The following is a 12,947-nucleotide window of genomic DNA, read 5'->3' on the forward strand; positions in this document are numbered from 1 at the left end:
GTGTTTCTTTAATGTCTGGGCGTGGTTTGGTGCTGAATTCTGTTAAATCAATACAATTATGCTCATCATCCACCCCATCTTTCATATCCATTGGATCGGGGAGCAAAGTGGCGGGGTTCAGAATACTGCACCTGACAATGTTTACATTTGCAGCACCCACAAGAATCCTCTCGTATTTAGTCAGCCGACTAGGGGTGAGATACTGAGTCTTCGTCCTGGTCAGTAAAATTACCACTCCATGTGGAACATACACAGTTACAGGATGTCCCATGACAATGGACTCACTCTGCTCTAAACTTGCGCAGGTAGCAGCTACTGCTTTCAGACATCCTGGTAATCCAGCAGCCATTGGGTCCAGGGTGGCAGAGAAATATGCCACAGGCCTCCTGGTTGTGCAATGTTCTTGTGTCAGGACTGACAACGCGCAATTATCGCGAGTGTCACAGAATAGGGCAAATTCCTTGGAATAGTCTGGCATTCCCAACGCAGGGGCTGTACACAGACAATCCCGTAGTTTTGTGAAGGCTGTTAAGCTTTCATCATCCCATTGTACAATATCCGGTGTTCCTCTCTTGGTCATTTTTATCAAGGGCCTAGCTAGGACTGCAAATCCCAGAATCCATTGCCTGCAGTATCCTATCACTCCCAGGAACATTCTGATCTCTTTCTGAGTACGGGGTAACTGCATCTTTTGAATTATTCGCACTCTTTCTGACGTTACCTTTCTGACGCCTTTCTCTATCTGGTGCCCTAGATATTTCACTGAATTTGCACAGAACTGTAATTTCTCAGGGGCCACTTTGTCCCTTCTCACTCAGGTGATTCAATAGGGCAATGGTGTCAATCACACAATCCCTATGACTTTTAGACGCCACCAAGAGGTCGTCAATGTATTGCACTAGGACAGAGTTCCCAGGTAAGACCAAAGTTTCCAAACATTTTTTCAAGATCTGATTAAAGATAGAGGGGCTCTCTGTGTACCCTTGGGGGACCCTGTTCCAGACATACACGTGACCATTGAAGGCAAATGAGAAAAGAAATTTGCTGTCTGGATGCAAGGGAATGGAAAAGAATGCATGACATAGGTCTATCACAGTAAACCACTCAGCATCCCAGGGAATCTGATACAGAATCACTGCTGGGTTCGGGACAATAGGGCAGCAGGGGACCACTATCTTGTTTACTTTTCTTAGGTCCTGCACTACTCTGTACTTGCCACTAGGCTTCTTGATGCCCATAATCGGTGAGTTACATGGGCTACTCATTACTTCCTGAATGATGTTTTCTTCTAGCAATTTCTGTATTTCCAGAGTAACACCTGCTCTCACTTCTGCATTCATTCTGTAGGGTTTAGTATTGGGGTATACTGCATTGTCCTTTATTGCTATCTGTATGGGGTCCACGTTTTTCATTAACCCTACATCTTTCAAAGTAAAGTCCCATACTTCTGGCTTCACTGCTTCTTGGAGTTCTTTGGGCAAATCCTGCATGGTCATTCGTTTAATTTCTGAGTCAGGTCTGATTTTCATTAATTTATAAATGCCATCTTCATCTGGGGTCTGAATTTCAACACCTTTTGGTGTGCAAAAGATGGTACAGTTCATTTTGCACAGCAAATCACGTCCCAGTAAGTTCACTGGACTGGTGTCACAAACGACAAATCTATGCATTTCCTTAAAGTTTCCAATTGATATCTCCATGGGTTTGGTAACAGGAGTACTAATCAATTGATTAGATACCCCCACTACTTGGATGGCTTCTCTCGAGAGGGGTAGGCTTGGAACGTCCACTGTTCTCACAGTAGAACGGGTAGCGCCAGTGTCCAACAGAAAAGTGACATCATTTCCGTCAACCTTTCCTTCAATGTATGGTCCGGACTGGTCTACCGGCAAGGAGGCGCCAAGTACGCACTCCTCGTCCTCCCCTCTCAGGCCCCGTCAGTACTGGTCATCACAAAGGAAGGTATCGTTTAACAAATACTGCGAAGTTGCTGCATTTCTGTTCTCATGGCTTTCCCAGACTTCTATCTCATCACCCTCTGTGGATTTTCCCTTATATACTTTCTTTGGAGCTCGGGGCACCTGAATCGTTTTTACCTGTGGTTGAGTCTTTCTTGGTCTTTCTTTCTGCGTCTGTGGAGTTAAATCAGGTGTTTTGGGGTTATCATCGGGCAAATAAGGACACTCGTTTCGCCAGTGTCCAATTTCTCCGCACTGGTGACAGGGAAATTTCTTCATAGCCTCTTCCCTGCTCATTTTGGGCCGGGGCTTACCTCCTCCCCCACCCCAGGACCTTGGTTCTGAGTGTTTTTGGCCATGTTACTCAATTGTTTTTCCTGCTGTTCTGCGAGCTTCACTTGAGCCCACATAACCTTCTCTTTGAGAGCCTTTTTCTTTTCTGCCATCTCGTCCTCACAGTATTTTGCATACCGTAGGACCTCGTCTATCTTTTTGGACTGCCAACAAATTTTGTTATCTTTTATCCACTGACAAATTTCAGGCCTTAAACCATTTACAAACCTGTAAATAAAATGCGTCATATCCTTCATCTCGATGTTATCTATACCACTGTATGTTTTAAACACCTGCAACAGCCTTTCATAATAAGAGTGCACTGTCTCGTCTCTTTCCTGCGTCGTTCTATCTATCCTGGTCCAATCAGTTTCCTTTGCGGGCACCTTATTTTTCAAATGCTGAATTACTTGTTCATATTTTTTCATCACTTCAATCGATGGTTCCCCTGTGTTAGAGTCCCTCGGGTACTCCTCACTAGGCCAGGCTATGGCTATTTTACACTCGGTCCATAGATCTACCGGGACCACAATATCGAAAAATCCATCCAGGTCTTTCCACAGGCATTTTTGCACCTTTACGAACCTTTCCACCTGCCGGTACCAGTCAACTGGCTTTTCGCGCAATTTCGGGAAATCGTTAGTAAAGGACACAATATCCTGTCTGGACCATGGAACGTGCACATACCTCCCACCTGGTACTTCACGCATGGGACATAACTGCTCAGGTTTGTCTACTTCTCTCAAAGCGAACTCAGGGGTCGCTTGTCTGGATCGAGCCTCATCTTTCTTTCGTGCCCACCTGTTTTTCCATTTTTCCACATCTCCCCATTTCTGCAGAATTGCTAACAACTCTTTAATCTGCAACTTTTTCCCTGACACATTCAGGTTCTCTATATCTTTGTCTGAGAAATCAGCTCTGTAAGGTTTTTGCAAGGGCTTGGACCTTGAAATATCTACCCCCATACTAGCTGCAGTGTCTGTCAGCTTCTCGTGGAGCACTCTGGTACTTCTGGTAAGGCTTTTACACATAAACAGCAACTCTTCTTCAGAGTAGGTATTTAATCTGTCTAATCCCACATTTCCTGCCATTAATTCCTCTATTTCTATCCTCAGTTTGTAGAGGTCTAAAGGTTTCGTTTGCGGAGTCTGTTTTTCTAATTCACGACTCCAATTTTCAATTTCTTCCGGAGTTACCAGAGAGACACTCCTAGTACCTGACGTTGATTCTAATTTAATTTCTTTCGCATTAAAAGGATTATGCCTCTTCTGAAACTCCCTTCCCGGTCTGTTTGTTTGGCAGGTCCAAGAACACAACTTCAGACTCGCACTCACTGGACTGGTCATCTACTATTATTGGTTCCTGTCTTTGTGGTGCCATGATTGGGGTAATAACTGGAGGGTTTAGACTGCCCTGATTATTCCCATATAACGGAACCACTGGTCCAATTGTTACCGGAATAGTCAAAGCCTCAGGACTGTTATTTAACTGGGAGATTTTCTGAATTATTTCTGTTCTCTGTTTAGCTAGAGCCTCTTGCTCCCTTTCACCCAGTACCCTTCCTAATGTTCTGTCGGGTATTATCTGTGGGGTCAGGTGAGGGGTAAAACTCGGGGCAGTAGGATGCGTTTCACTTGGTCCTCCACCATTACTTGGTTTTGGGAACAAAGTTCCCGTGCCAAATGACCTGCGCTCTTCCTCATATGGAGGCTGTAAAAAGGGCACTCCTGAACTTAATGTTTTTTCTTCGTTTTCATAAAGAGGTCTGGGGAAAAAAACTCTCTTGCTGGAATATTTTTCCTCCGGGCTCACGGGCACTCTAGGATATATATCTCTTACCTCCGCGGGTCCGGGATTCTCAAAATAGGGCGGTGTCTGACAACCTCCCCCCCTACTTATGGATCTGTCCTCCTCCTTAATAGATGGACGCTGGGGATTTTCTCCTGCACTGGAAGGTCGGGCTCCCTCATTATAAGGGGGCGGGCTTCGCGTAAAAATGTCATCTAATAATTCATCGTCTGACTCCCCAAGAGCCCCCCAATGCTTACATTTTTCTGTCTTTTTCTCTCCCGCAGAAGTGTGACATGCTGGCATCATGGGAAACAGACCCTCAACAATCATGCTCTGTCTCCACTGTTTCATCTTTTTATCCCGGGTCTCTTGTTTCAGCCTTGGGTACCACTTGGTCAGACCTTTGTCCATTCGGGGTTTCTCTCTTTCGAAAGCCTCAATCTCCCATTCCTCTAATGCCTCATACTGCGTTAGTCTCGGTCTGGGATGCAATTCATTCATTCTGGTTCTCAATTTAAATAAGATCCTACCATTGAAGGTACCGTCTAACGGAAAAGCCAATATTCCGTCATCTTTTGTGTATTTTACCCAATTTTCCAACCACACACAGGTATTGTACCCTCGATCAAACATCATGAAAGAGGCGGGGGTATTGGGTGGTGGAACAATAACGCCCTCTCTGGATTTAATCGGTTTGTCCGTTTTGAAGTAATTCTTTACCTTATTTACAAGGGACATTTTTCTCTTAGTTCCGTACATAATATCGTATCTATTGGCTTTCCACTGATCCCTTTCAAACCATTGGTTTCTAGGATCGGGTCTAGTCTCTGGACAATACGAGTGCCACATACGATTTCTATGCTTAACTTTGTTTACAAAGTTACCTCCAATCAGAACGCGTCTTGCAATTCCGTGCGACCAATGGGGTGCACGCGTTCAAATAGTTTCGACCAATGGGTGCGCGGCCCCTTCGTGAGACAGTTCTCACGCTTCGGCGCTCACCCCTCCTTCACAATTCCAGCCCCGCTACCCGCCCGCTGTTTCTACCAATCCCAGCGCGGCACGGAGTGACGTCAGAGACGCTTCGCGGCTGACTCCCTCCCCTCACAAGGTAACGGAAACTTTCTTTCTTTCTTTCTAAAAGTGCTCAGTGCTTGGTTATTTTACAACGAATACACATTCGCCACAGTGCTCAAGTGTCTAGACAGAGAAAGAGTTATTTTTCTGCAAGTAAACTACTTCCATTTACTTTTCACACGCTGCAGGTAGATCTCTTCCGCCTACCCTTCACTCTAGCATCAGTGAACCTGTTACTTCCCTAGACTCATCCACTTCTCCGGGATATATCCGAGTCTAAGGTTTCCCAGCGGACCCCTCTGCTTTCACCCAAGCTCCGATGAACCTGCTACTCTTCCGATGTGACCCTTACTAGGTTACGCCACTATTGGAATTTTGCCAATGAACCTCGTTACTGACATTTATTCACACACGTATTCAGAAAAACCCTAGTTAGTGCTTCCCCGTTGTACCTAACCTGCACCTAACTTTCCTTGAGCCTGCGACCTCAAGGCAAATGGATTCTTTTCACCACTTTGCCATTCAATTCCCCGGGGAGTTCTGACAACACTGAATGAGACGGTTTACAAATGCATGGACTAATACATATAACAATATAAGAACAAGAATAACAATTTCCAAACAATTCATAAATTTCAAAGCAGCGTATTCTCAAGAGAATGATCAGGTCCCTCGGAACGGCCGCTCTTGTAGCAGCATTAATATACTAGCAGCTACCGACTTGACTAGACTAACTAGTCTTACCTAACCTTTAACTAGTCCCTAACCATACCTCTGCTACCAGAAAAACTGATAGAGCGCGCGAGGTCACCCAACCAATAATTACGCCGCTTCCGGCCCATATATTTCAATTCAACATATACATTGACCGGGTGACTTCACGGGCTGCTACCAATTTGTGTGAATTCCCTACTGTTATTCCTCAGTGTACCCGACTTACCATCCACCGACACGGGTACCTATGACCACAATGGATCAGGGAGCTAGCTGTAAAAGGAAAGGCAACAAAATACAACTCAAAATGACATTCAAATACCTTTGTAAAATGACCACGGACAACTGGAAGTTTTAAAGTCTTTATCTAAAGTTCGTTCTCAGTAAGCATTAGATTCACAAGAATAAGACAATCGATAATCAAGATAATGAAAAGTACATAACTATAGAGAAATAAAGTCAGGGTAATCATGGAAATGCTAATATGGGATGCAACAGGAAAAGCTATGCATTTAGGGCAAAAGTTCTTTGGACAGTTTAAGTAAGGCCGTTCTAGACCATATCAGAAAATGACAAACTGCAATGCAAAATACAATTTCTAACAGGTAGGGGAATATGGGAACACGTTATGAAATTATGCAAATGACTTTACGATTCAATAGTTGCGGCAAAAGCATGGAAAATTAACATATGCAAAGGTGTGTCTTTATTGAAGCAAGAGACAGAAAAATAGAAAGGTGCAAGGTTTAAGGATTTTAGAGCAATATTTACCTAGACTGGTGTGGAAACCAAACCCTGGCCACGGGTCAGTTAAGGACAGGAAACCCTCAAGGAAGGATACCCCTCAATGGACAGCAGGTGCAGAATGGACACCCAGGACAGGACAGGAAACCCTCAGATTAGGAATCAGGACAGGAACCCCTCAGGACAGGACCGCACCCGCAGTTCGGAAGCAACGCCTGCGCTCCACCCTCTCTGCAGCTATCGATCAAGACCCCGATTGGGTCAGCGAACTCCCAGCCAAGTGCTCCGCCAGCACTTTAAGGTTCAGTAAAACCTTAGTCTATGGTCAATTTCGGACAGAGTACTCCGCAGTGCTCTGTATCTTCAGTCACCTATTGAGTGCGTTGGGTCAGTGACAGGTCAGCTAAACCAGACAAGTCGGACGACTTCCCTAGGTGAACCCAGGGTAGATATACAGTTTGGGGACGGTGTACCACCCCCCAATGTTGCAAAGTGTCAGAATCCCTCAATTTGGATTGGTCCTAAGGTAGGATTTGGGTAACACACCAATCAGAACACACTATTTGGATGCCTACTTTGCATCTCTGGGTACCGCCTAGCGAGATTGGGGTTCTCATGAGAAAGTCCAGGGAAATACAATGACAATGTAACATTGTTTCAGAATAGGGACACATGACTCCGTCCTGCTGAATTCGCAGGTCAGTTTCTCAGGAGCATCTTGCCCATCCCTGCCAGCTGGCTGAGTTCCTCCAGCCAAGGTTGACTTCTCCCCAGGCGGACGGTCCTGCGCAGAAAGGACCTCCAAGATGGCTTTCGGCTCAGTCAGACCCCCATTTCCCGCGGTACATGAAAAGTAAGCGAGAACAAATTAATACATAGAAATAACGATATGAAAACACATCATTGGTTTTGTACTTTCAACTTATCACTATAAAAACATACTATGCAGTCTAAATGTTAGCTACATATACACAGGCACAAGAGCAACTGCACGAGCAGTACCACGTTATTACCAAAGCTATGTATTACGCATGCGCAACTATTTCCCTCCAAACCTGCAAACACGTCAGGACACGTGAGTGTGACTGACGCATGCGCAGAAGCTATTTCAAAGCAGCGGCCATTTTATGGACTCGAATTAATCGTATTAGAAATACACATATGCAAGCTTCATTTACCTCGTTTCAAACATGAAATAAAGGTTAGTAAGACGTACAAATTATTACTTGGTTACACATGAGCGAGGTTCATGACAAAAGCAAGTCGCAAATGCGAAGCTTTGCTTCATCACTTCTACCATAATAACACTAACGCACAACACACACACTGCACACCACCACACTTTATAACTCTTGCCACAAACCAGCCTAAGATAAACACTCTCACCTCTACTTCATTCCCTCCTACACACAACATACACTCTACTCATAAACACTTCACCACCCCCTCTACGTCACAACCTCCTCTCACAAACAATACTACACAACCAAATCCATTGCATGAAACATATACATCAGCACCCTTTTTCACTACTCCTCAAAAGCAAAACATATCACACACACCAGCACAACAAGATCTTCAAAGTGTAGCACCTCATAATACTTACCATCACAAAATACAAACATATACCACATTTCAAACCATACAAAGGAACAAACTCCAATGCCAAACTTTCACTCTTCCACCACGCCTAACACAGATACAGCAATACAGCACCTCTCTTCTAACCGCCTCTCATCCATTGGACAATTTAGAACATTACTACATGACCCACATGCTGCACCACCTCCCCTGACTCATACACCTTCCGCCTTAAACACACGCAAAAAATATAAGCAACATGCCACATCTCACAACTTTGCTTCCCCATGTCTACTTCACAACAATGTTACACCACAATAGCAATACAGCACTCCAACTCACTCTCAAACACCATTTCCAACACATACACATGCAGACCCATACAAATGCCTTCTTAGCATGCTGGTTGAGGAACACGATCCAGAACAGCTACATGATTGCTATCCTAATGCAGCTAATACCAGCACTAAAAACACACCTGCTACAAACCCACACAATACTGATCACTCTTCTACCTCTTTGGAAAACTACTCAAGATTTGACTCTGCCCCACATAAGCACTGTACGCAAACAGAAATTTACAGCATATCCCTCTATATACAACCATTTTTTCACTATAGATATGTACCTATCTTTGTGTATTACTTTGTATAAACATGTAAAATAATTATATTGTTGAGAGAAAAAAATAATAAATAAATAAAAATCATCTTTGGTCACATGTACATACTTCCAATGTGCATCTATGTACCTTCCATGTACTTGGATCTGTGTGTCTGTTACTTTTCTCCTGAAAAAGCATATCCAATGTACTACCCTAGTTCTCATCCTGTGCCTCTATCAATATCTTTAATCTACATATACATACCTCCTTTATGTATCTATATACTTTCAATGTAATTATAGATCTATATATTTATCACTTTCTTCTAATTTAGCATTTCCAATGGACTACCCTATTTCTCAGCCTATACTTCGCTGAATATATCTTCTAGCCCAACCTTCTGACTCAATATATCCTCTACATCCACTCTCTCATTTATCCCAAACCCCATACCACTACTATGATTGCCAAAATAACCCTTTCTAGTCTCTCTCCTACTCTACCCCTCCTTGCATCATCTGACACCTCTTTTACTATACTGATACCCTAAAACAAACCTTTCTAAACTCTTCCCTCTGAGTCCTCCCCTCCAAAACTCATTTTCACTCATCCAGAAGCCTCCTCCTACTGCTAAGACCTAAAAATAAAAAACAATCCTTCACTCTTATATCCCTCCACTATCCTTTTCAATCGAAATTAACAGACTAACATGTTCACTTCTCAAATTCCATATTAAACTATACTAATATACTACCCAAATAACAGAATAACATATCCACTACTCAAACTACTTCATATTTTTTTTTACTATACTAATTTTCAACAGTAATCCTTTATGGGTTCTGGAGTGGCGTGCTACTCGCCAGAAAAGTGCTTCAACACCCATCAGGGGTAACAAGTGCTATAAGATTGCAAATCTTTCTTCCCCTTTTATCCCTCCGCTATCCTTCTCACTCCAAGTAACTGACTAATATCCCCCACTGAAATATTTAATATTTCACCATATTAATTCACCACTAATCCTTTGTAGGCTTCCTGAATAGCTTGCGTCAACAAGCGCTATATAAATACAAACCTTTGTCCTCCTCTATCCTTCTGCTATCATTCCAAATCCAATTAACTGACTAACCTATCCACCACTTAAAATGGACTTGCCTGTTTCACCATACTAATTCAACACTAATCCTCTATGGGTTCCGGAGTAGCATGCTATTCGCTGAAAAATCACTTTGATGCCTCGTCCGGGGTAGTAAGCTCTATATAAATGCAATTACAATACAATGCAATACAATAGCTGGAGAGCACCAGTAGCTCCCAAGCTAGTCATTGAGAACCCTATGTTCTGATGACGACTGAGACTTTTTCTCACATACAATCCAAGCAAGTTTGACCTTCCGAAATTTAATGGAGGTTTGATTAAACAATCTCTTAACTTCTGATGACTTTCCCATGTAAATGAAGATTTGCACATGTTTCGGTATTTAGGAAGGCTCTTTAAAACAGGCCCAATGAGTTTGCAAACTACAGCTTTGGGTTCTGATGGCCATTCTTGAAGGTTGTGCATGGTATTCTGATGTTTTTGTTAATGTTTCTTTAAGAATAGGTTGCCTTTTCTCAAAGAGTTGCCAAAAAATCCGTAAAGTATACGGGAAGATTGGCTTAGCAGGTGAAGTTCATCTTCATATCACATTTTTAAATGTGGCTTGTCAGTGTAGCTATCCCTTGACCTTGGGTGATCTAAAGAAAACAAGTTTTCAGGAGTAGTACAGACCGGGACTCTGGCTCTACACAGAGGTTGGTTCATCTTGGTACAGCTTTTGATTTGTCATCACCTATGTGCTTCAAAAGAAATAGTTCCTGCACTCCAACCTGCACTGAGCCTTAGTTTATCCAATTGCTTGATCGAGGCTCTTGTGTTTGACCTTTCTGTCACACACATGCCCCTGCTATGGATAGAGCTTCCCCTTTAATGTCACATAAATGTGAAATGTGAAGAAGCAACCTCTTCTAGGGGAATATGTTGTTTGTTCTTCTCTGGTTGCCATGGGTGAAAGGTTATGCTCAGTATAGCAAGGTGTTGTTGGTTATGGTGGCAAGCCTATGGGGCTATAGTCCTGATATATGTGTGTGTGTGTGTGTGTGTAATGAAATGTTACGGCAATATCAGTGGACCAGATTTTTGTTGTTGGGAGAAAGATACGGTAAAGCCAATACGCATTTAAGGGTGGGTTGTTAATACCATATTAAAACCTGCAGAGAGGTATTTTATTACACTGAATCTTATAGTTTATTTTAGTAGGCAAGGGTTTTTAGCATTGGTTACCATACCTCGCAATCTGTGATTATAGAAGATTTGCACTGCAATAATCCTTCGTAGGCCCTCTTAGTTATGCTTAAAGCCATAGTTCTGATCTCTGTATATTGAACATTATGACGATGGCAGTAGGTTTGGCTTAATTATTGTGAAAATATATATATATATATATCTTTTGTTTTCTTCTTGGAGTTTTATATGGCGCGGACTCAACCTGAAAGTATCAGAGCACTGTACATGATCACCAAATGCGTTGCAGACCGACACATTAAATTTTGTTAGGCACATGGAGATTAATTGATTTGCCCAAAATCACAGGATGTTGAACATTGTTGCAGAGCCTCAGTCCCGGTTCTCCAGCTTTGCAGTCGCTCTTAACAAGGGTTTGTTACCACTCTGTGTTCCAGAATGAAGACGGGTCTTTCGTTAAATGCAATCTCAATGATTATCATAGTAGACAAGGGTTTTGGTGTTCATCATTCCCTGTGACAAACCTTGGATACAGAATATTTTGGTTGAGAGAATCCTTGTTAGGCCTTTTGAGAAGGGAAGTGTATTGTTTTGCCAACTTTAATTTTGCTCATGGATTTAATGTTATAACTGTATGCTTGATGTTTTCTAGCATAAGCACACTTAACTTAGGCCTGTGTTGTTTATGGTGCTACGCAAACAAATGAATGAAAGGAATGCTGAATGAATCATACATTCACCACCAGCCAAGAGATCTGGGTTAAATCCATCATTCTTTTGCTCACCATGCCACCCCAGTTTAGACCCAGCCATATGCAATCAGTCTTGACCCTGTGCCTCATGGGAACAGTCCAGACCGAACTGCCAAGCCAGGCCCGCCCTGGACCGGAAACGAGCATCCTGGGACCGGTTTCTGGGTATTACCCTTCTTCAGCCAGGCTAGCTTCAATCCAGTGGCACAGTGAGCAAGGGACCCACGCTTGGGCATACCAATCCCACCTAGGGTGAAAAGTGCTATGCAAACAAATGATGGACAGGCAGTTCGGGCTGGACTGTTCCCATTGGGAGCAGGGTCAAGACTAATTTGCATAGGGCTGGGTCCAAACTAGAATGGTATGGTGAGCAAAAAACAATGGATTTAGGCCCAGATCTCTGTACTGGGGTGAATGTATGACATTGTTCTGCATTCTGTCCGTCAATTGTTCTTTTTACATTTGTCACCCGAGTGGGATGGGTATGTGCAGACGTGGGACCCTTGCTTTCCATGCCACTGGAGTCAAGCTATCCTGGCTGATGAGGGCTGAAAGCCCGAAACCGGTCCTAGGATGCTGTTTTCCAGTACAGGGAGGACCGGCCTGGCAGTTCGGGCTGGACTGTTCCCATTGGGAGCAGGGTCAAGACTAATTTGCATAGGGCTGGGTCCAAACTAGAATGGTATGGTGAGCAAAAAACAATGGATTTAGGCCCAGATCTCTGTACTGGGGTGAATGTATGACATTGTTCTGCATTCTGTCCATCAATTGTTCTTTTTGCATTTGTCACCCGAGTGGGATGGGTATGCGCAGACGTGGGACCCTTGCTTTCCATGCCACTGGAGTCAAGCTATCCTGGCTGATGAGGGCTGAAAGCCCGAAACCGGTCCTAGGATGCTGTTTTCCAGTCCAGGGAGGACCGGCCTGGCAGTTCGGGCTGGACTGTTCCCATTGGGAGCAAGGTCAAGACTGATTTGCATATGCCTGGGTCCAAACTGGAATGGCATTGTGAGCAAAAAAATGATGTATTTAGTCCCAGATCTCTGTACTAGGGTGAATGTATGACATTGTTCTGCATTCTGTCCATCAATTGTTCTTTTTGCATTTGT

The 12,947-nt window shown here is 43.4% G+C and overlaps 1 protein-coding gene across 1 annotated transcript in view; it reads left to right on the forward strand.

Moving 5' to 3' along the window:
- The window catches only part of DPP6 (dipeptidyl peptidase like 6), a 2,254,101-nt gene that overhangs the window by 140,192 nt on the left and 2,100,962 nt on the right, over positions 1 to 12,947 (forward strand). The window lies entirely within an intron of this gene.

Source organism: Lissotriton helveticus, chromosome 10, assembly GCF_964261635.1.
Source record: "Lissotriton helveticus chromosome 10, aLisHel1.1, whole genome shotgun sequence".
Classification (NCBI taxonomy): Eukaryota; Metazoa; Chordata; class Amphibia; order Caudata; family Salamandridae; genus Lissotriton; species Lissotriton helveticus.